Source organism: Erithacus rubecula (assembly GCF_903797595.1).
Source record: "Erithacus rubecula genome assembly, chromosome: 5".
NCBI lineage: Eukaryota > Metazoa > Chordata > Aves > Passeriformes > Muscicapidae > Erithacus > Erithacus rubecula.
The window spans coordinates 53,420,282-53,445,986 of NC_136687.1; the positions used below are offsets into that span (position 1 = coordinate 53,420,282).

Genomic DNA, 25,705 nt, shown 5'->3' on the forward strand with positions numbered 1-25,705 from the left:
CTGAGATCTGAACAAGTTTGTGGAAATAAAAAGTTTCTACCCCATAAAACCCCCTTAATTCAGCCTCCATCCCTAAGCAAACAATTTCTGCGAAACAAATCACTGTGTCCGAATGAATCAGCTTGTGTGAAAGCAAACACAGCCCATCAATAAAAGCAAAGCAATAAACCACAGGGAAATGTCTCCAAGCCAAATAAAGTGCATTTAGACACTCCAGTGTGCTTTGAGTGAGAGAGAGGGGAGAGAGCTCTTTAAACTTTTGTCAAAATTGGACTTAAGTTCAAGTAGCGCTGGTACAAAATCTCAATGCCCAGCTCCTAATGCTTTAACTGCCTGTGGAATGCAGAGAAGACAAAGATGATCTGCATTGTGGGATGCCAAGAGGAGGGGGTTTTTGGGGAGGGGGTAGGCGCAGTCACCCAGGCCCCAAATCCTGTCCCCCATCCCAAAGCAGGCCCAGGCAATAAAACTCTCCATCTGCCCCAGATTCCTGACAGCATCTGTGGGAGAGTTAAAGTCACATCAGAGCAGGGGCAAAGGGAGACTCCTTGGCCCAAGTTCTTTCTGTTCACCTGAGTTTTCTATACTTTTAATGCATACAGCTCTGTCAGCAATGCTGCTTTCTACCAACCTTTCTCCTTCCACAGGAAAAAAAAAACAGCCTCAAGTCATCTGCATGATGAATTCCCCTTCAGCTCTCATAAGTGCTGCCTGCCTTCAATTACATTGGTGTGCCTTGAACTTATAAAATATTTTCAATTTCCAGAACAGTTTTGACATGGGGAGAGAGGAAGGGACACGATGAACAATAAGCTTCAAATAAAATTTGGCACCATTCGAGATTTCTTCCACCACAGAAAAAAAATTCTCTAAGACACAAATAAATGTATCTTATTAAGTTAGCAGGATATCTTCTCCTAATAGTGCAATTAGCTTTCATAGGAGATAGGCCCATGGACTGTCTTGAGAATAGACTTTCAGGCATACATAAGCATGTAATATCAGGCACACTTCTCTCAAATTAAGGGAAGCATTTGTCATTTCCAGTGCTGACACTGAAAAAGCAGTGTTTAAAATGCTGTATTAGCATAGACTCCCAAGGGATCTCCTGAGCAGTGCCTTTCAAGGAGCAAACCTCAGCAATGACTCCTGCAATTCCCTTTTCACTGCCCGAAGGAGAAGAGCTGCCAGAGAGCACCCTTAGCATGGAAGGAGGCAGCAAGACCCACAACACTGCAATGAGCTGGCTAACAAGTCACAGCTAAGACATCTGAAAGACTTTGGGACTTCTTGCAACCTAAGGAGCCTCTGCAGAAGTCCCATACCATCCTGAACTCCCACAGATGTCCAGAGCTCACCTCCTTGCTCTGTTGCAGTGCTCAGTACAACACACATAGCTGTGCATCAGCTAGCACTCTGCACATTAGGTAGAAGCAACTTTGTTTTACTTCAGTTACTGCAGGCTTGGTAAATTGTAACCTTAATCCATCAACAGGATGGCCTTCATTAGTCTGTTCCCCATCATTTAATATCACTGTATAAACCATCACCAAACAGATTACACTGACTATTTTATTAATATCCTCTATTCAGCAAATGGGGAAGAAAAGGTATTTCTGGTAACTGTTTCAAGTTTGCCACCACATACACGATGGAAACGTGCCCAGGAAATGCTTACTTGCCCAGTAACACCCATGGGTAAGTGCAGACATTCTTCAGTTGCAAGGAAGACACTATAAAAATCTGCAAGGAAAGAAAAGCCATCACATGGACTAAAAAAGAAAAAAAACTAACCAATACTGCCACACCATATCCAAACACAGTGCAATGTTCTATTGCACACTTGCAATTAAGTATGAATCTGTTTTGTTGGTATCAGCACAGGCTCAAAATGCCTGATCCTTCCCACTCCACAAGCCCTACGCAGAGACAAAATCTGCTCTAATATCTGGAAGGCAGCAGTTATGCTTCCCACTGGCCATTTCTGTAACCCAAACAGAAGCAGCATTCCCAGAGCACGATTTGCATTGCAGATGAGCAAAATCACCTTCTGAGGGTGTTGATGTTTGTCAATCAACTAGGACAAGGCTCTTCATGCAGTTATCCTGGCAGAGATGCATCCTCACCCAGCTGGAACCCATTGGTGATTCCCCTGGGCTGGGCTCCAGGAGGGGGACAGGAGGACAGCAGCAACAGCATTCAGCACTGCACATTTTCCAGCCTCTCTTCAGCCTACACTGTTTAATATCTGTAACATCTAATAATTATTATTAATTGCACTTAACTGCAAGCTGTAAAATAAATGCAAGGAATGCACAAACGAACTCTGGCACACCTGCAGCTTAGTCTCTGCTCTTCACCTGGGTTCAGCTTTACCATGCAAAGTTTGAAACATCTGTTATATGCATACTACAACCGAGCCTTGCAAAATCCGTCAACCTGCAAGCCTTGGCAACAAAACCAGCCCAAGAGATGTAAGCAGCAATCTGAGAAGATACTCCCCAGGAATTAGATTTTGTAAACAAACATTTCAGCTAATTGCATTCTTGTTCTCAGTGCAATGAAGGCCCCATTTAGCCAAAGCATTTGTCTACAGAGTTTAGTTTCTTCCATCTAATGAACGTTGATCCTGTCTTAGCCTCGGCTGGTATATCATCAGGATCAACATGAAATGCTAATGGAGAGAGATGCTTAATATCATTTCAAGTGTTTAAGTTACAACTGCAGCTATTAAGGCAAATCCATTTTACCTGTTCCTCCTCAGGCTCCCCAGTGAGACAGATTTAAAAGTTTCCACGGGGCGAAGTGATTCATAATGGCTACACAGATGAGAGAAAAAGCCTTTCACCATTAATTACAGCCAGCGTTTTCCAAACCCAAGCCGGTCATTTTGCCGGCACAACACGTAATTAGCAAGTCTCATTTTATTTTGTTGCCTTCACAAATTAGTTGAGTTTTTAAAATCAAGGTGGCTGCCTCCAGCATCAGGGACAGTCATGCTGACCAGACAGAAAAACAAGGTTTTGTCATCCACTTGTAGTCCATAGCAGAAAAATACAGCAGGTCCCATAGTTTTCACTCCCCTTACTGGCTCAATGCAGGAATCAGTGTTGCTGCCTATGGCATTCTGAACATGAGACTATGAGGTGCACCCATTCAAGAGAATCACAGCCAGTCATGTGAATGAAGTTCTTGGCAGTGAGAGAAGCTTCCTCTATCTCAAACTTTCTAACTGCCCAGTTACAGTGCAGGACCTGTAATAGCCAGAGCAGTGAGGAGGAGAAGGATGCCTCCTGCTCCTCCACCTGTAGAGGAACTGAACTGGGTTCAGCCCCAGTGGCATCCAAGGGATCTTCACAGAGTTTGTCTTGGAGACATCACAGTAATAGAAGCAGAGGATGATGCACTGTAAGAGATGCTGTACTCACTCGCCCAGAGAGAACACTCTCAGACACCACCTGCATTTTAAAGCAGGACTGTCTCCTTCTTTGGATGGCTCAGGCTGCCCCTCATCCTCTTTGAGGAGCAACTTCTCCACAGCAGAGGCTTTTGGGGGATGCACCTGCCAAAATCCCAGTTTTGAACAAGGCACCCAAAACAGTGATTGGAGCCCCTGGTGCCCGCTAGACAGAGCATGCTGCTGGAAGCTATTGTTGAAAATACTAAAGTTATCCTCACACAGATTTTAAAAGGCCACTATTTATGCATGTAAATTCTGAAGGGCATTAGCAGCATCACTGACACACGCTGACAGCCAACCCAGCTTTGGGAAGGGAATAAGCAGCAGCGACTGCCTGAATAATTGATGTGCTTTTACTCTGCCCCATGGCCCAGTTATTACATTGCTCGCTCTCTTCAACTGCCTGTGGTTTCTAAATTAATTAGAAATCTTAATGTCATGGCCAGCCAGTTAAAAAAAAAAATAAAAAAAAAGACACTGAGAACAAAAGAAGAGAGTGCTTTTCATGCCCTTGAGCCTTGGGATTTCTTCCTTCAGTCTGGCCACGCAGGAAGTAAAAGCACAGTCTCAATTCCTGCAGCTTTGGAACCTGCTCACTGCTGCCAACAGCAGCATAGCATGAAATCCACTCCATCTGCAAAGAGCCCCCACTGCACAGGGGTGAGCATCCCCACCAAGGTCACTGCCTCTGTAAGATGGGGCAAAGCCTCTCTGGGGGCTGGCACATGTGCAGAGCAGCTACGGTGTCTTCTGCAATCAAATACACCTGCTAGGTCCCTAGCCCAGCCACTGCAACCAAGTGCCATGAGCACCAGATAAAAGGACACTGCTGCAGTCTGCAGGAATAAAAGAGCTCGTGGTTGTTCTGCTCACACAGCTGACAGAGCTAAATGACTCCGTGGGATCCCATTCATGGGATGAAAAAAATTGTGTACGACTACCTGACCTCACAGAAGAGGAGATCAAATATAACAACCTGAGTGCCCATTTTTTTGCTTCATATATACCCTTACCTATTTACAATATTGCTTATGTGGAACTTTAAAACAACACCTATAGCTTTCAAGAAACCCAGTGGGAATAATTCCCATGTTTGAGCCATATTGCAGTAGTGCAGGTAGTTGTGTTTCAAGGCCTTGGAAAGCACGTAGCCATGATGAATGCAGGCATGGTTTTAATCTCTTACAAAAAGAAATACTGCTTTTTCCAAAAATCTCTTTACAAAAGCATAAATAAACAAAAACTGAACTTGTAGAGATGATTTTATATTGCATGGATAACCTCGACTTGTATTTCACCTTCTCATAAAAGAGCAATGAAATACCAGTGAAACTTAACAGCAAGGCACAGTCTTCCTCTTTGCCAACACATCTGCACCATTATTCTCCTTGGAAAACTCATTATTTTAAAGAAATACCCTTCTTTTTTACATGGATAAACAGACTCAGAGCACTGAACTGCCTGACTCCCAGTAAAGCTATCCTGTATTTCCCATACACGTCAAGTGCCCAAACAGGACAGTCCCACAGCAGAGAAATGAGCTGCTGATGGTGACAGAAAGCAGTACAGAGTTTTAAACGACACCATAAATCCAAATGGAAGTATTCAACAAAATGAATCCCATTTGTTAGCATGTGGAAGGTAGTTCAAAACAATTTGTCCCCAAATACAGGACAATGTGATTCTCCAGAAGTTTAATGAACTTTGACCAAGTATTTATTTGCTCCAAGAGCTAGCTGCTTCTTCTGTCTGCTCTTTCTCCTCTGCTGTCATAATTTTGCACTAAACTGATGCATGCAGAAACCACCACAAGAAAAATACACAAGGTTCCAAACAAGTTGCAAATGTAGGCCCTTGAAGTGTTTTTCAACATGCTTCTTGAGATGGCACTTCCATTTGTATAATGCCTTAAGTTGAGCTTTCAGATATTTCAGATTCTGTACTGCCTTAGTGTGTAACTCTAAACTTCATATAAAGTGTTAGTAAGTTCCCTTCACAGTTTAGGTAGGCAAAACAATCCTTTTTCAGCCTGAGAATCAAGGACACCATTGCAGCTTCGGGCCCAAAAGTGTAAACAACGGTGAAACAATCTAGGAGGATGGTACTTAATAATCTGAAGCTGTTATTGGACAATTAATACTAATATGCAAACGGACCAAAACTTATACAAGTGTGAAAACTCGTCAGAGGTCATGCCCCTTGGGTCCATCCTGGGCAGAGCCACAGCCAGCCTCTTGTCCAAGCTGTATCCTTTAAAGCCTTTTAATAAATACCTACTTTATTCCTTTAACTCTGTCTAGCCTCTGTTCCAGGTAGCCTCTCACAGCCATCATGCAGGGTGGAAAGATGGGACTTTCAGAAAACAATAATGCTGATACATGGAGAAAGCAGAATTGTTCCACCCTGTGATTTGTCTGTGTTTGTCATTTTGGCCTCATACTGCCTCTAAAATGCACATGCTAATTATCAGCAGTATGGCACTGCAGATGTAGTGAACACAAGATGTCACTCACATGCATTTTTCAAAGCCCAGCAATGAAAGGAAGTGTCTCGTAAAAATGTGTCACGTGTTCATACAGAAAGTTTCCTGACCCCAGCAACATCTGCTGTGTCTCTCTCTTCATATCCATATTTTTAAGTCTCACTAGGCTTGGTTTGCTATACTCAGATTTACAGACCTTCACATTATATATTCATTTTGTTCTTCATACTGGTATCTACTGACACATTTTCTTACTTTAAAGTCCTTACATTAATTACTACAAAAACTTACTGAAAGGCTCAGCTCATCTAGGTTGCTCAACTTAACCCCAGTAATAATCATGCCTGACATAGACTTAAAGACAGAGGTGAGTTCCTGGTCCCTCCTCTGGATCACCATACAGCTGAAGGCATGTACCACCTGAAGCAGGACCACCACTCTTCATCATGGCCATGTCTTGTCCAGTTTTTCCTCCGCAAAGGAAGGAGTGCTAAACCACTCCAGGCCCTGTAGGTGTGCTCACCTCTCACCCTTGTAAAGAAGGTAGAAGAAAATACAGGAGATGGCAGCAATACAGAGCAGCACAGCTCTGCTCACTGCTTTTTGGAGCCTGCTCTTTCAAGATGCAGCCCCTGGCAAAGTGTCTCATGAAAGTTTGATGAACAGCATTTTGTTTAACACCAGCAACCGAGCCACAGCCCTGCCGAGCTGCGCTGCACCAACAAAATGTCACGACCCAGGAGGATCAAGAAACTCGATTGCAAGAGGCAGGATTGCAGGCAGCAGAGCAGCTCACAACCTCTGGAGCAGGGTGCACCACCCCACGAGCTACTGGGTCACTGAAACATGAGGAGGCTGCTGTAAGGCTGATGATCACTCAGCCTCCTCTGACACTTGCCCAGCAGGCTGCAGGCTCCACCAGGCAGCCTTGCAAACACAGCCAAGTCTGCAGCCCTCTTCCCATTGGCACATATAAGCCTTGATTTTGTTTTACCCTCTTTTACCCTTTTCACTTCTGCATGTACTGAAAATATTCAGGGTATGCTCTTCTCTACCATTTGCTTCAGCATTTTCATGCTCTGCTGCTTTTGTTCCCCTGTTCCCTTTACATAAAGGAATATTCTCAAGAAACAACTGCACCTGCATAACTGAAAATACACAAAACCCAAATGCAGACACAGTGCTGGAGGCTCATGCATGGTGATCAGCTCTAAATATTTCAGCACAGCAAACAAATGAGGCTCAACTGTATGGTCCAGTAATTACCTTTTCTTGTTCTTCAGGTGTAAGAAATCCACACGTTATTTTTTGCAGAGTTCTGTATTCAACATTTCTGGAAACAAAGAGAAAAAGAAAACAATTAAAAAATGTTTATACTTGCCTCTGAGGATTTATCAGGCACTCATGAACTTTCTGCTATGCATTTACCAGAGAATAGAGCAATGAACTGATATTGGTCAACAATAATTGATTTTCGTCAACAGAACTGATTTTTGAAAAGTAAGAATTTTTAATGTCTACGAAGTAGATCTCTGCATGGGAAGACAGTAGTAGCACATACAAAACAATGGTCAGAAGAAAAATCAGTGGACAATATCATTGTCAATAATTAAAAAAAACCTTAGAGATTCAAGTAGGTATCGAACACACATGCAGGTACATGAGTATCTCTTCCCACAACAGGATCCACTGTAATCTGGAGAAACTATTGCCAAATCAGTCAATTTATCAGAGGTTTTTAGAGGTCACTGCACCAGAATAAAAAACATCTAGTTTGAAAAGAAGCTAAAATAAATTATAATTTCAAGGACAGTAATTCCTTTTCCTTGGCAGCTACAACTTAACATTTCTCTGTCCCTTCACATCTTCAGTATTTTCTTCTAATTACAGTGTTAGATACTAAATATAACATTAATTGACCAAACAATGAAATGGATGGATTCAGGTCAGCCTCCTGGAAGTGTTGGTTTTATCAGGATTAATTACACATGAAAAATTGCTCCTCACAACTGGGATTGCTGCAGATGAAACTTGAGTGAGAATCAGTCTTGTCAGAGTCAAGCTGGATGGCACACGATCCCAGGACCTCATCCCATCCCAGTGAAACAATTAGAAAATATAATTAAAAACTCAAGCAAGAGAAACAGCAATGAGTCCTCCTGCCTGAATGTTGCTTCCAACAGCAACTACAAACCCAGCTCATTTTCTGCAACCTGCAGGGGAGAATACAGGTCTTGCTATTTGAAATAAGTGAATTGAAATGAAAAAAACTTTAAAAGGCCGATTAAAGAAGGATTCAGTGTTTAACAGGGGTTAATTGTTCCAGTTACAGCAGTGAATCCCCAAGCCTTTCCCAACCATGGCTGTAGCACAGCTTTTACTCTGCTGCCAGGGTTCCATACCCTGGACCACCCTACACATCCAAAAATTTCAGACAAAAAAAATGGTCCTGAGAATCTGGTTTCACATCTGAGATAACCCAGAACAGTATTCCTTTAATTTTCAGTGGCAAAAAAAAAGAAAGCTGCACCCCAGCTCTAAGCACTCCTCAGCAGAGCCTCCCCTGAGAGGATGAGAAGAACGAGGCCGAGGCGCTGGTCCCTAACGCATAATTCATCTTATTTATGTACTGAAGAAGCAATTGCTTGCATTCAGTAACCTTGGAAGTCAGACAAGTAAATTAAAACTTAAAACAAGGCTTGAAAGTCCAGCATGCATGCTGCTTTTTGAGTGATTTCTCTATAATAGGTAAGTATGGATGCTCTGGAAGAAAAAGAGACCTATTCCAGCTTGCCTGTCAGCAAAATTGCCTCTGTAAGCAATAAACAGGCTTTGGATCATCTAAGAAATTTACAGGCAAACTCGGGATAAGGCCAGTTATTATTCCTCACTGTACAAATGAAAAAGTCCCTAGATGTACAGACTATACCCATTTTCAGCCTTGGATTTTGACCAAATATATACAGTTTCAGTAGGAAAAACCACTTTTACAAGTGTAGAGCAGACCAGGCAACATCTCATAAGGGCATCCATATACTTTATTTCTAGGAAAAATGCCATTTGTTTAGACTACTCTACTTGTGCTTTATAGCAAAACCTTTACCTGGTTCCAATAAGCTTTTGAAGAATAATTCTCATTTGATGGGAGCAGTACAGAGCAATGAAATTGTAGTTTGCCTGGTTTGAAGAAGTTAATGTTTGTTACCCCATTGCCTTGCAATGGCTTTTAAAATAAAATTAAAACAAGATGTTTGTTACATTTATGATACCCCACATTTTACTTCTGCCTGAAGCATAAAGGACTAGAGATTGCACAACATACTGTGGTTTATGGTTCTTCTGTGTCATTTTAGGATTCAGCACATGCTCTTCTCCCAGCTCACCTTTATTTTATCATAATGTGAGTGTACTGACTGGTAAATTTTTCTTGCCTTCCCTTCCCAAATGCCAAATGTGTAACCTTGAGTTGGCCTCTGCCATATGCTATTTCTATGCAGATTTCAAATGCAGATTGGGGAATTCTTGTTCTTATTAAAATAGGAAGGGAACCATTCAGGGATTCCTGCAAGAGCAAAGATCTTGCAAAATACTTGTTAGAGAGTTGACGCTTACTGGCAATGGTGTGCTGCAGGAACTACAGGGATTTGGCATTTGCCCTAAAACAGAAATAAACACACTAAAGAAAGAGACATTGCTTTATCTTTGACTCCTACTAATACTCAGAGCAGTAGAGTTCCTGCCCTTTATGCAAGAGAACCTTGTTTTGATCCTCTTTTGCTGCTCTGCACATCACCTGACTAACCTGCTTGCCCTCAAACCTAGAGTGCTCCTCAGAAAGCATTTGCTGCTTCTTCCCCAGTTCTCCTCTGGTCATACTCTGTCTGGACAATTTGGAAAGTGATCTCACTCAGTTCTCTCCCATGCTTCATCTACCCTGGAGCTCTACCTGCCAAGTTTACTGCTACACGAATAATGGAGATACTTCAATATAGCCCACTTTTACTAACAAGGCTGCTGGTGCTCATGTGGCTAAATATTTCTAAATCTTTTGCTATGGTGAGTAATGAATCCACCCAAACAGGACAAGGGCACATTGCTCTGCATGCCACAAGAAGGGTAATTAATCTTCAAACTGGCATGCACGCCCATCACAAACCAGAAGCTGCTAATAAGGAAAGCAACAGTAAACACTTTATCTGGCAACAGCAAAGGCTAGAGGAGAATCCATCAAGATGGGATGGCTCACCCTCAAGGACCTGTCTTCATTGCAAAAAGCCAAGCAGCCCAATTTCTGCTGCAAATGCTCACAACAGAGGGACCCACAAAAAAAGCACATGAAGTTTTAGGCAACCAGTACGAGGCTTCTGAAAAAGCCTTGTCTGCTGAAAAGCAGCAAGCACCTCACTTTTGGCTCTGCACCCAGCATCAGAGTCGTGTTTTTGGGGATGAAAACCCATATGGAGCAGTACTGCCTTGCTCCAGGGCATCAGCATCTCTGCATCAGCCCAAGGAAACCCAATCAGCAACTTTCACCCACGGTGACTTAATTAACAGGCACCCTACAGATTTCTCCAAATCCTCCACACTGACACCCTCCATTACCAAGCTCTTTTGATGAAAGTGATTAAAGCCACCAATTATAATTTCTTTTAGAGATGCCCCTAGAGGCTTCTGCGAGGCTCAGACTTCATTGTTCACAGAGCACAATGCAAAGAAATCTCTCTCCTGAAGAGCTCATCCTCCACAAAGACAAGGCAATCAAGAAATAGCAGAAAGAAAGGCAAGGAAACAATTTATTTTTTTTCTCAAGGTCAAAAAGCAGGCCCCTGACAGAGCTAGAACAAAACCCACCTCCCCTGGAGTACTCATGAGGACATGCTGACTCTCCAATACTAAGCTGATCAACTAAAACTCTTAATTTATCACGTGTCAAGAGCAGGTGAAGTAGTTCAGTGTTACTTGCTGTTCTGGTTTTGATCATGTCTTTTTGTAATGGCTCTCCAAGCAAAGCCAACCATGACAGTGAAAGGGTTACCTCCTCTACATGTTTCAAAGAAATGCTTCCCATACTTTTTCATGCAGATTACTGACAAATCAATCCCCCTCAAATTTTTTATTCTTCCATCAATGCTCTCAACAAAGAGTGATTGCTCAAGCACCCTTCTCAACCTTGCACTTCCAATTTTTTAAAGAATGGTCAGTCTCAATATGCATAATTATAATTGCAAATGGATCGTTTCATCTTGCACTCTTCTGCTTTAATGGGATTATGTACCGTCAAATCTCTACAGTAACATTTAAAATAAAAATGTCCTACGTCATTCATGTGTGGTTTAGATATTTGAAACATTAATATGTAACCTGTGATATTACAAAAGGTTAGATTTCTAACTACCTGGCTCAGTTATGACACCATAAATCTGATGTAGCCTTCACTGATTACTAGAAAAATCTTTCCAATGCCGTATAACTGTCATTTGATAGAACTTCTTGACATAAAATTCATCAGCAAGAGAGTGGTTCTGTTGTGCTTTGTACAGGGACAGAACAAAGCACAAGTGTGCAAAGTGAGTGAAGCTTTTAGTCTTTGCAAACAACTTCAGTGCATAAAATATTAAAAGCAATGCTAAACTAATCTCTGGCAAGAAGTGCAGGCAATTCACTACAACTCGTATTACAAATGCCTTTGGTTTACCATTTAAAAAACATTAGAGTCTACCATTATGGCTGTGTATCACAGTGCTGTACATTAACCTCTGTAATTTTCCAACATGGTATATTGCAGTAACACAAATTAGGCTATCTGGAAAAAAAAAAAAAAAAAAAAAAAAAAAAAAAAAGAAGTTTAAAAAGACGCAATATTTAAAAAGAGCAGACAGGAAAGCTCCTTGCTCCTTCCTGCCAAAGACAGCAGGAGAAAGTCCAGTCCTCTTTTCCTCAAAGCAAATGGTAAAATCCCATTAATTTCCCCTGGAACCGACAGATCTGCAGCATCTGGGAAAGGATTCAGTCTAAATACACTGCAGACATAACAGATGAATGATTTGGGGGAAAGGGGTCGCCTGCTCTCATTTTAACACTTCTGTGGAACAGGAAAGGAGCAGGTCATTTCTGTAAGCTTGAAAATGCTTTGTGAGCTTTCAGGAGGATTTTCCCTTCAGCGTTTCTTGCCTTCTGTCTCCATTTTCTTCTTGTTCATATACTTCATGGCTTTCAAATCTGTTCTGTGTACAAGATGCTTAAAGCCTACACTTGGTATTTACTGTTGAAGGACCCAAATGGATGAATTATTGTTCTCCTACAATTAATAGGAAAACATTTACATTTCATGCATTTTGGAACAACTATATCTTCTCCACTCAAGAAATAAACTGGAAGCTAAATTTTCACTTGCACATGATACTGAAGTTTCCGTAGCAAGATATCTATTTCAAGTACTGAAAAACAGCCATAATAAAATGCTCCTCATGTTTGCAAACTATTCTAATTTCCATTATAACATTTATCCACCCAGAAATACATCTAATAACTAAACCAAAAATATTTCCTTTGCAACCGTTTTCAAAGATTCTCTTGGTGGGATAAGAGACTTTTAAAAATATGAAAAAAACTAAGAAAGAGGAAGAAGAAAGAGAACACAACCCAACACCAGGACAGCATCACTCACCCAGGGTGTGTTGGATTCATGCTGCTTTGTGCAGGATGCAGAACACACACTCAAACCTTGCTGCTTCCCCTATGAGGCCACTGACTCCTCTTCCTATAGAACTACCTGGCTCCTTTCCCTCACTTTCCACTTCTAATCTGTCTGAAACTCCATCCAAACCTGAATGCCTCTGTTAAATATATTGAGTTTGAGGAGAAAAAGGTCAGCTTCATTTTGTCTCAGCTGGCTCTAGCTCCCAGCTGTCAGGACCAATGGGTGCTGGGGTTAAGACAGACATTTTGAGCCTGTCTTTGAAGCAGCAAGCAGCCATTATTTCAAGCTGGCATTCCACAGATATTTTTTTCCAAGCAATATACTGGTTCCAAGTGGTTTTTGAAGCAAGCAACCAGGCAGCTATGTGAAACCCAGGATCTGGTATTGGAAGATCCAGAGAGCTCCCTGCAACAGCAAGGCATTTAATGAGAGAGGAGAGGGGAGCCTGGAGCCCTGCCAAATCTAATCCTGGTTATACGTGCCACAGCTGGATTTCTTCAAGTAGGGGCTATTACACTGGCACACTGCTGACCAAAATCTTCTGTTTCGTGTAAATTCTCTGCAAAGACCTTAGGAGATAAAACTGATTAATCCTAATTAAAATGAAAATCAAGGAAATGACACAGTCTGTTGAATCTACTTGATGAATCAAAAGCTTCCCTCATTTCTATGTTAATTGTCTTTTTACAAATGTGCAGCGCTCTCATACGCACAGAATAATGTTTTCATATTTTTCTTCACTTGGAACATTACAGGACAGATGTTACAAAGCAACCAGAGAGCCCTTCTACATTATCAGGCCCCTGCAGAAGTGCCTAGCTGGGTGCTGACTTCTTTCTCATACTTCTCATGGCTTTAATTAAAATACAAAAAATCCCAGCCTGCAGCAGTGCAGCAGCCCAGGCACTGAAGGTGGGAAAGGACTGGCGTCAGGCAGGACACAGCACCTTCCAGGATGCTGAAAGGTGTGCAAGATGCTCCATTAGCACTGAGCAGGGAATTTACCACAAGGTAAATTCAACCAATACAAACACACAAAATCCTTGCTCTCCATTTGCATCAGCCCAATAACACTTCCATGAAACATCACCACTCGAGTTTTTATCAAAAGCCTACTTGCACATAACACCGTATCACAGTGAGGACATTTGGGAAAGCAATCAACCTGCAAAGACATTCTTAAAGTGCAGAAATGCAGAACAGACCCTTTCAAGGACAGTTCAGCTTAGGATGGGAGTGATTTAAAGAGGAATACACTCTCAACACCGGCCAATTAAGAGGTGGAATGCATAGAAAGGTCTCTGCAGATACATACTAAGGCATTAAAGAGATCCACATTCCGTTTGTATCCAGTCAAAATTGCATCTTGCCTAAACTTGTAGGGGGGCAAAACTAACCTAAGTGGTAAAGGCACACTGGACAAAATCCAGAATCTGCTGCATTACTTGCTTAGACACCATTTATTGTGGTTACATTTTATTATACAGTAGTAAAAAATTACAAGGCAACATCCTGTGTTATTTCCCGCTGGGATAAATGATACAGATGTACTATTAAACCTCAAAACCAGCACCAGTCTGCCAGGCTACATTCCATTTGTGTCTTTATAATGTGTCAATAGGCTGACATTTATGTCTTCTGATGGTAAAGCGAATTATGTTATAGACATTTAAATATGCCATAAACTGCCTAGCTCTGCACAAACTTAAAACTCTTCCAATCTACCAAAACAACATGCACAAATCAAAAAATCTCAGCAGACACCAGCATCCAAACTTAGGACATATTGGTTTCCTTTTTTTCCATGCTAAATTGATTCCTGTATTGCTGTCAGCCCCAGCTGACACTGGGAAGGCACTCAGGAAGGTCTGCCACAATTGGTAGCCCAAGGGCATCCTAGACCATGGAAGTGCACCAGAAAGGGATGGTCCTACAGGGATCTCACTGCAGATCACACACTATACATGAACTAAGACATGATCTAAGCATGGTCAGCGGTGCTGAGGGTTTGAGAGACATCAAGTTCAATAATTCCAATTTAAAATGACCTCTCTCTGCTTAGTCCAGCTCCTCTGAAAAAGCCAGCCTGGTGAGAAATCAAGACAAAACAATCCTAGATTGGCTATTAAATGTCCTGCTTGTGAGATGTGTCAAGATAAAAACATGGGCACTAGCATACAATGGGTATTTTAAGCCCATCATAGTCTTGCATTAATGCCACTCACCAAAGTTTGTTAACTTGAAATGAGGCTCTAAGATATGCAGGTGGCAAAACTGGACTGGAGAACAAGGAAATTGATCCTCAGGGCTAGATGATCAAAATTAGAAAGTCCATTCACGGCTGAATTACAGGGATTATCTGGGCTAGAAGGAGGTTGGAGTAACTGGAAGTGCTGAATGGGGATGTATAAACAGCAAAACATGATGAGTTTGGTCTAAAACCAAAGAAGCCCCAAGGCTATGGTTGAAGCTTTTCTGTACACATCAAATTCCTTAATAATATAAAAGATAAGCAGGGAAAAGCAAAGGAGGAGTTCAGAAATAAGCAGCCTGGAAAGGGATGCTGGAAGGAGGGCTGCATGCCCCAGTTACTATCCCTCCAGCACCTGGCATGTGAGGATAAGGAAAAGCTGCAAACATACCAACTCCACAGTATTCCACAGAGAACACATCTTGAAATGATTGTAATTGGAATAAGGGGTACTGATGCTTCAGGGACTTGCTTGAAAAAAAGATCTTAACAAAAAATTATCATAGAAAACAAGTCTGGGGTATTTTGCCTATGAGAACATTTAGAGTTTAATGCATTAGAAATGCAGCTGCATCAGATACTGCACTAGGATTGTCCATGATCAAGCTGCAGGCAGGAAAATGCCAGGTTGCCACTTCATTACAGTGCTTACCATCAAAATGAGACAGAAAGTGGCTGCTTCTCCACTCTGACAAGTTTTTAATTGCATCTAGAAATTACCTTCTACTTTGAATTTCATTCCGAAATTGTGTCTAATAGAAGCTGCTCAAGATGAGTTTGTCACACTTCTAAATAATTATTATTAATGTGACACTAACATCTTTCCCTGGAGCTTACAGCACCTAAAGTGTCTTTGAAAAAATGTCCTTATCATTAAATTTAGCACCAAATGTGACTAAAATGCAGAGTTATCCTGACCTTTATTAATTCCAAGTGGCTTAGCAGTCACAGTCCTCCTCCTAAAGGAGGTCCATCACCTTTTCTTTTTTGACATTAGTGAACTTCTTCTGAAGGACAGAAGAATCAGAGCACAATGAACACATGGGCACAAGCCTAGATGATACACATAACCAAGACTAAAGATTATTATTATCATTATTATTATCTCAAGACAACACAGTCCAAACTAAAGTCCCAAGATGACCAGATTTTCAAGAGCAACTTCTACAAGCTCATTCTATGAGCTGTGCATTCTGTCAGGGAAAATATCACATGTGAACAAAACAGTGAAGATCACAAACTTTGCAGGGTTGGCAAAGCATAGGCCTTGGAAATTCTGCACCACCAGGATCTGAAGCCACCAGAAATGCAGAGGGTCCCTATGCAGACACCCTCTTGAAATCAACTATCCAAAAATCTGCTACACAAACTCAATGAGAAACCTTACAGCTCATGATGAAGATTTTAAAAAGGAAGGAAAGAAAGGCTTCGCCTCCTTCTAAAGCAGAAAATATAATTTTCCCAAAAGGAGGGGCTCCAAGGAAACTACACAGTCACGCCCTGAAAACGTCTTGTTTTGATTTTCTACAGGGCAGAACATCCCACAAGTTTGAAAGACCTGCAAAAATTGACCTAATCTGGGCATTAAAGAATTTCTATAAATGTAAAATAATAAATTAAATGTAGCATGAAGAAATCCATGAGAGGAAAAATCTTAACCAGTGTCTCCTCACACAGTTATTGTGCAATATGAGGATTCGATCACCTTTTTCCTAAGACATGAAATATACATAAAGACTGGCATATAAAGACATCTCTGGCTACAGTTGCTTTGGAACTGACTTAAACCATCTTTGTTTTATTACCTCAGATAGCATGATGTCATCAGAAGCCTTTTAATGTCTTTTAAGACCTTTTCCAGTTTTCATAAATTATTAGGTGTGAATATGTGCATGTGTGTGGCATTTCTTTATTCCATCAACCATGTGATAAACTGCAGTGCCACAAGATAAATTGCATTCAGTTTACAAATTTGACCTCCTCACTTGAACTCTGCCTGCTAATCCATTTCAGCTGGGACTATTTCTAATATGCCATACTTCCGAACAGCTTTCAAACAGCTGTAGGGGCTTTTTTTTTTTTTTTTTTTTTTAAATGTGTGCTTTAAAATGGATTTCACATTAGAAGTATTTTCTTCTTTGCACCAGAAAGTGGAACAGATTCCAAGCAGATGAACCCTGGCTCCTGGCAGCTCCAGGATCAAGTGCCAGATATATCCCAAGGCAAAGGAGAATAAGAGCTGCTCTAGGTGTGCAGGAAACTTTTGTGGCTCATACCTTTAATGGTGTGTCCTAACAGTATCTGCCACACATCTGCAATCCCATAACAATCATCAGGAGTTATCCTCCTGCATCACCCTGCAACAATTTTAATGAAGGTTTTGTTGTTAGTTTTCCAGAAATAGCACAGAACCAGCTCTCACTAACACATATTTTCTCTGTATGTTTGCTAAGTTCACTGCTTTTCAATAGCTTTTTTATTTTTATTTTTTACTTTCTAAATTTCCTTGCTTGGTTCCATCCTCTTTTTTTTTTAATAGACAAACGATAAAGCTTTGTTTGCAGTTAGCCAGCATAAACAAATCATCTCTCAACTACTCACCACAATTTCTCACAGAAAGGACAAGAGTAAGTTTTTTAATAACTTGTTTAAATATCCGTGACAGAAGAGTCCTGCTGCTGCCAAGCTGCCACTTGCGTTTGCCACACCTGACCAAACAGCAAAACCGCCGCTCTCCTGGCCTCTCCTTGAATCTCAGACAGGATGGATGCTCTGCAGCACTGCTCATTCAGATGATGGATGCATTTTACTAAGCAAACAATCAGCTGCACCAGTTTAAGTAGGAGCTTAACTCTACAGATGCTCTGAGATACCAGGACCCACCAGCTAACGCTGCCACACTATTCCTAATACAGGGAAATACCTCAGCATTACTCCTGCACAGGGAAAACAAGCCAGCCCCCTTCTCAGCTTCAAACAACTGAGAAGCCCTAGCAGCCTCCATAAAACTAGTGTGGATGAAAATTAAGGGTGTGGTTAAGGGTCCTTGCTAGACTGGGGTCTTGCTGTATTTTTCCAAAAGAAATTTGATGGCATCAGATACACAAACATGACTGGCTTAAGCAATTAGACTTGCATTTGCTATAAACTCTGCAATCAAATATTCATTTCATTTTGCAATGTCATCAGTAGTCTGACATGAGTAAAAGCAAATTAAAAATGCAGGAAAGTATTCCAGGTAATCATATGCTTTTTTAAGGAGCTAAATTACTTATTTAAATTACAGAGACATACTGAATGGGATGGATGTGAAAAAAAAACAAAACCTGTTGCAGGAACTGGCAGAGACACTGGTTTCGAGTAAATCAAAACTTCTGTCTGATGATACTTGATAACAAAATCACCAATTAACAGGGTGGAGTTTTTTTACCTGTTCCAAGCCCACATTACTTTCTGCTTCTAGAAAACTGCACTCAGTTGAAGCCAGTAGTAAAAACCTGACTACCCTCTAGGCATGTTGGTTTTGGCTAATATGTTTTCCACAAGCCACATAAATTACTAGTCCTTTCTGGAATTAAAATAAAGAAATAAATAAATAAAGGCATTGGGAAAAAGTGCACTTTTCTTGGTGATCTTTTAAGGGCATTCTGCACATGGAAGTCTCAAAGGTTTATTCACACACAGTGTTATTCACAGTTGGCTTGTGTTTAGATATATCAAAGGAATAATCAACTCTTAATATGATGAGCACTGCTCGGGATTTCCGTAACTTGGAAGAGAATACCTTACTTCTGAAATGAAGAAGGAAGACCTCTAGTAATTAGAACAAAGAAGTGTTTTTAAATTTCCCTCCTTTTTGCATAAATTATTACAGAGGTCATTTTGTTAAAAAGCCTCTGTGGCTGAACACCACACAGAAATGTGTCTTTTGACTTTGCTCTCTGATGAACCTCACAGAGAAACTCCATTCCTGCTCGTGCTTCTTTATTGATATGGACAAGTTAAACAGAGACACAGTATCCAAAATATTTTACCAGAGCAAGAATATTGGTTAAAAAATCATAAAGTGAATAACAACAGGAGATGAGAATTGTTTAAACAGAGTGAAGAACAAAAAAAGGTGTTAGTCAGTTAGCAGAATATTGAGAGGCAGTATGCTTTCATCCAGTATTATATTTACCATTAGATTTCTGTCCAGTAGAAACCCTGTACAGAAAAACTAAAAAATACTTGGCAGAATAGGATTGAATACCACTCTTGATTGACTGGAAGTGCTGGTGAGACACTAATGACCTAAAAGGAAAGAAGAATGGACAAGCCCATGGCAGCTCCCAGATGCCACTGGCTGCTTCACACCAGATGGCTGGTGGAGAACCAGCTGAGGTGAGAATTGCCCTGAAAGGCAGTCTGTACACACACCTGACCAGCATCACAACTCATGTTCAACATCCTCAAATTGCAATTTATTAGCAGGCTGGGATCTCCTTGAACACTTATCAGGGACATTCACACCTATTCCTACATCTGGAACAAGACTCTTCTAAAGGACATTACATTAGGGTCATAAAAATTATAGCAACTGGTCTGAACTGGGGTACCAGCAACCCCTGATGGCTGATGTACATTTTTCCTGTTCATTCTGGACTGCTTTAAGAGGTCCTAAGTGCTAAGCAAACCCTTACCAGTTGATGGTCTCTCAGGATAAATGTGAGAAGCTGCTTGCAGAAGCCCATCTCAAGCCCTTGCTTAGTGCCAGCAGAACCAAGCACTTCTTTGTAAGACCTTTCTTCACAACATTTGGACTGTACTTCAGTCATTCACACAGCACCAGCAGAAAAACCACAGCAAAAAATTCTGGCTTGCAGCATTGAATAAAATGTAGTATTTATAAGGGAAGCTGACAGGAAGGTGCATTTTTGCTGAGCAGTATCCGATAAATAAATTATAAAGAACTGTAACTGCTAACTATTAAGAGACAGATTTATATGATAGCTAAAGCTTTCATAGTTGAGGAAGGAATGTCTAATAAAACAGCATAGCTGTGATTTAGTATGGTGTTTAAATTCATCGTTACATATATTTTGTATTTCCGACTGGTCTTCGCTACCAAGCCGTATATTGGCTTTGCCTGATATACGTATCCTTTTTTGCATATATAATGAGCTTATCAGATTCCAGTAGGAAAGGCAATTTCAGAGCTATCTTCTCCCAAGGTTTGCACTTAAATATGCTGGATGACTCATCTGCTGTACTAACAGAAAGTGAATCCAACAAGGTGAAAAATGTTAAAGGCTGAGATTCTGCACAGCACAGTAGGAGGATGAAGAGCACAAAGACATTAAACTGAGAGGGACTGTCTTACCCAGCAAGGCTTACTGGGAGTGAGGAAAAAACCCAACAGACTTCCTTATATATATTTATCATTTGCTAAGACCTTATAGGTCCTTGCATATCAGGCCTTGATCATCCCAGAAACCCAGGCTGAGGTTCCTCAAATTGGTCCTACAGCCTTCAGTCACCTGGATAAAGTGGCTGAGAATCCCAAGCCAGCTTTGAACATCCACAGTAGCCACTGGGGTTTCAGCACGTCTGAGATTCACATGGCTGTGTTTTAAAGCCTAGCTTTGGGCAGCGTTCCCCAGAATCCTGGCCCAGCTTCTCCCATTTCCAGGTGGGAAGGGAATGATGGCTCAGCTGCTCTGGACTTCTGAGTAACATCAGCCAAAGGATTTCAGCTCACTGCTCCAGCCACAGTGAGTGCAGTCACTGCTGGTCAGTCTGTGCCCTGCTCTAAATTGGTGGTAACGCCTGTTGCAAAATTTGAAGGGTCAGGGGAGAGCTACATTTAATTCTGACTATCCTTCTCAGTGTCATCATGCACATTCTACTGCAGCCACAAAAGCAAAGCAATCTGCAGGATCTGGTGCTGCAGTTACACCACAGAACTATGAAGACGTCTCAGTTGAATACCACAAGATTTCTTTCTTAATGAAATCTTTCCCCCATACTTTTCATAAATATTTAAATAAACAAGACCAGAAAACCACTATGAAAACTCTTTGTCCAGAATTCAAAACATTTGCAATGTTTTGAAAATAACACCCAAACCATGTTTCTATTGGATTTAATTCATACTGAAGCCCAAGTGAACATCTAGGCAGCATTTATCATCTTCAGAGCACTGTGCAAATGCAAGTTAGTGCATGATTTGTGGTCCTGCTCAGCAGGTCTGCAGCCCTCTAATTCCTGAGTATCTCCATCCTTCAAGCCCGACTTGAACAGCCACCCACCACCCCAGCACTGGCAAGCTGCAAATGTTTGAGATCAGCAGCAGCTCTGGACACTCTGCAATGAACCCTGGTGTGGTTCATCTCTGTTTCACAGCAGTCCCTACCTTGGAGTCACATCCCAGCTAAGATTTAGTTAACACAGCTCATAAAATACTATTCTATCCCTCTAAATAGTGAAGAAAAAGGGGGGATAAAGGCAAATAAATAAAACATTTTACAGAGATCTTTTAGAGCATTTTAGCAGCTCCTCTTTTTTTCCCCCAAATGACAGAGGACTTATCCTCGAAGATGCTTACAAGTCAGCTTTCTCTTTTAATCACATCACTTTGGAGAGTAAATAATTGTAAATGTTTTGAACATTTCTGACTACTCCAAGGGATATGGCCCAGAAAGGAGCTGGTATATCTCACAACATCAGGAATGAGTAAAACAGGAACTACATTAAAAGGAAAGATAAGAGAATTTAGTATCACTGCAACATGAGAAAGTCTCTGACATCTGCCAAATATTTGTCTTTCATATATTGCAGCATATAAACCTATGTCTAAGTGGGTTCCCAGAAGGTTAAGATAGGAGGTTGGATCACAAAATCAGCCACTTGCTATCATAAAAAAGACAACTGTATTCCCTTGAACTCTGACAAGCCAAAGGACACTCCTGCTTTTCTGAAAGCACTAATGCTGCTGGTATTTCCCGTGGGACTTGAACTAGTGACTAGATGGAGGGCAGGCAAGACACAGGCCCCTGTTTTTAGAGAAAGGGCAAAATTAATCAAAAGGTTAGAGAAACCATCTGATAGTCTTGTACAGCAATCAGAGCCATACTGGTCCAAAATTGTCTTTGTGATACTCGTTACACAGAATTTCCTTCAACAGAAGGAAAGTCTCCAAGTGCTTCAAGGCTTCTAGGTCTTTGAGGACCACCAAGAGGTTTGGCACTCTTGACAGCAGGCAGGAAACCTCCCAGGTAATGTCCTGTGTTCATGACAGTTGTCACAGTGGGATTCTGCATGCTTCCTGCAAGTATCAACCCTCAGCAAGGAGCAGCAGCACAGACAGCTCTCCAGGAACTCCAAACACCAACAGGCACTTGTGAGAACCAGGGACAATGCTGCTGGGTGTGCCTGGTGCTCCTACCACAGCTATGTTCCTTCTGGCTAGCATAGTGGTTTCATCTTTAGATTTTCTTGGGAACAGAAGCTGAAGGCAGGCAATTTGGCTGAACCCTCAAAAGAGAAAAAAGAATTGTTTTGCAGATATTACACAGCAATGCTCCCTTTTCTCATATTTCTTCTTCTGACCTGTATCATACCAAAGCATTCTCACCTAGCAATGTTGCTCAGAACCCTCTGCAGTCAAGAGCAGAAGTCCTCAAATGAAAGCCAAGTCTAGGATGAGGATCTGTATCTACAAGTCAACACTTTTCCTGCTATCAAAACTGAAGAAAACCCAAAAACTATGCACACACAAGCAGTGAGGAGAAAATGCCATCTCTCACCACTACAAGAAATGGACATTTAATACTTTGCTTCACAAGGACATGTGGAGGCAGGACTCTGATCATTCCCCCTGCAGAGTAACTTCCTAGGATGTTGCAGTGCCTTGGAAAGAAGGAGCTGGCACAGGGCATGGAATAATGGAAGGTGAGGTGTCTGCAGAAGGTCCATACCCACAGCAGCAGGGATTGCTGGCCCCATTCTGGCACTTTCAACACAAGGATAACTAGCTTCAGCTTATCATCTGTTTCCCTTGCTTAAGGCCAAAAATATGCTACACTGCATGGTGTGCCCAAGGGGAGGGCTTTGATAGCTACATTATGCCTTAGCCTGGAAATGAAACAACACTGGGAACACATATTTAAAAGGGAGGACTGAGCAGACTTTCCAATTCCTTCACAACGAAAAAATCTCCATAAATACCAGTAAGGCATAAAAGAGAAAGCAATGGGACCCCAAAAACACAGGCTTGCTTCCAGAGTCCACAGGAACTTTTTATGCCTTCTAGCCATTTCATTTCCCAGGGAGGAAGAACTGGCACAGGGAGGCAGCAGCACTGCACTCCTCTGCGGGGAAGCTGGACTCACATAACTTCTCAGCTCGACTGGGAGGCAGCAGCAGAGCCCCAGCAAGCTGTGTGGAGCCAGTCTGCATCTGGAACCAAAGATGCCTTCCTTCCCCAAGAGAGTCACCATGGCCAGGTCAGCAGGCACTGCTCAGCCAGGCTTCCCTTCCTTCCTCAGCTGTGGATGGAACGCAGCCAAAGGCAGCTTAAGGCTTTGGAGAAATCAAGAACCCCAAGTGCCAGCTACTTTCTTTCACAGGTAAATAAGAGCAAAGTGCCCAGAGGAGATGCTTGGCCACTGAAGTGTGTGGAGTCATAGCACAGGGCTGCTCTGTTTACTCCAGCCAGGGAGTCCCTGCAGAAAGTTGGATGCTATTTTTGAATCCTGCAGGCTGATGAACAAATTCCTGAGGCAGGGAGCCTCACAAGGGACTCCGCTGCAGGAAAATGAACACAGCTGTGCAAGGAAAAAGCATATTCAGCAGAATATGGCAGGGCTGGGAGCACTCAGAGCCCAGCAGGCAGAGATGGCAGCACCCAGAGATGAGAGCAGGCACTGGGAGGCACTGGGCACTCAGCAGCACTTCAAAGAATCACAGCATCATGGAATATCCTGAGTAGGAAGAGAACCACAAGGATCATCACAGTCCAACTCCTGGCCCTGCACAGGACTACTTAAATGGAAACCCACCAATTTCTCTGCTACAGCCCCTGGCAAAGGGAACTGATTCATGACTCTGGCTTACCTAAACTCTGGCTTCCCATACAAATGATACTATTTCTCATGCTGCCAGATGCCTTTTCTCCTTCCTCCTGAATGGCTCTCTGTATTTCTCCTTTCTACTCAGTGCACACATTTCCAAGAGCCTTCTGTGAAGACCTGAGTAGTCTTGAGGCAGAAGGTGCTCAAAGCATTCATATGCCTCCCCAGTCACCAGCACCATCCTTTTCTCTTTTGGGCACCCCCCATACAACAGGAGTAAATCTGAGAAGGTGAAGTAAGAGTTGAACTTCCAGAAAGATAAAGGAAAGCTCAAGTGAGAATTGAGGATTTCCACTGCAAAAGTTTAGTACACATAAACCCACAACTGAAGCCAGGGGAGTTCATGCTTCAGATAAACAGAGCACAACACACACACACTCTGTGAGGGCAAGTCTGACCCCAAATCTGAAACCAGTAGGCAGAGCTCTCCAACCTTGACTTCCCAATCTGCAGTCACCCAAGCAAATACAGAGATAAACAGATATTTTGCAATAGTCAGGACAAAAAAAAACCCTCATCACTGCAGCAATACATCTGAAACAAACAGCACAACCGAGTTAAAACTATGTTAACAACTCTGTCTTCAGCATTTCAATACTTTGCAGGTAATAAAATATGAGGCCAAGAGCTAAAGGAATACAAAATACTGTGAAGGGTCTCATTGTATATTCATTGTCCTTTCTTACACCAGTGGGATGGAGTTCAGGATGTTTAGTAACACAGCAATGTGGAATTACTAAGGGACAGGGTTGAGGTTACCACAGACCATTGATTCCAAGTTTTTTCAAGTACTTGAGCACTTGGCTCTCAGGAAGTGTTTCAGAAGGGATTCACCCTTTTACAGAGCAGGTTAACCTTGCTGAGAGAGAGCACTTTCAGGGAAGAGCAGACATGACTACTCCCCCTATTTACTTAAATTTCCTAGTGAATATATATAGACACACAAATAGATGTATATAGATAGATATATATATATGTATGCATGTATATACAGAACAACTGACATGCAATGACCTCAGGACTAGGAAACATAATGCTTTTTTTAAAAGGATGTATTGCTAATTGACAGGTACCATTCTATAAAATTAATATTTTGGAAAAGATTTTAGATATTCTACTGCCAAGACTCCAATTTGACTCTGAGATTTTCATACCCCTGACAAAATTATTTGGTTTGGGGGTTTTTCTTTGCTTGCAGGGGGAAAACATAAAGCCACAAGCAACAAATCTTTGAAGCAGAGAGGGGAAACATAAAGAGAGCAATGTAGAAAAAGATACCAACCCTTCCAGTCCATTTTTAGGTGGTATTTACAACTACAGCTGGTTGGGGAAAAAATAATAATTCGGCAATCAGGTCATTTTTAGGATAAAGCATAGCCCTTTGACTACACACAAATCTTCCTTCTGCCAGACACTTAACCTATCTTTGAAGGCTGCAGAGAGCTGACTAAAGAGAAACACAGTATTTCACCATTCACTCCAAATTATGCTTTTTTGCTTGTTTACTGGATTACTTTCAAGGGCTGCAATAAAGGCATAGACTGCCTAAAGGTTTACACTGGATTTCTTTGCCATCTTGCTATATTTAAGGCCAGAACAAAATAAAGAGATTTTTTCTTTTCCTTTCTCTTTCATGTTTGGTACAACTCCACTCCGACTATCCGACAGCATGTTGCATTGCCTTGGGCAAGGATATACT

General features: G+C 41.6%; 1 protein-coding gene across 3 annotated transcripts in view; it reads right to left on the reverse strand.

The window, feature by feature from the left end:
• ADGRL3 (adhesion G protein-coupled receptor L3) overlaps positions 1–25,705 on the reverse strand; it is a 478,112-nt gene that overhangs the window by 383,702 nt on the left and 68,705 nt on the right. For all 3 annotated transcript variants that reach the window (XM_079307369.1, XM_079307366.1, XM_079307362.1), the window contains exon 2: positions 7,209–7,275. The gene's annotated coding sequence lies outside the window, so the exon portion shown is untranslated. The remainder of the gene's footprint in view (positions 1–7,208; positions 7,276–25,705) is intronic.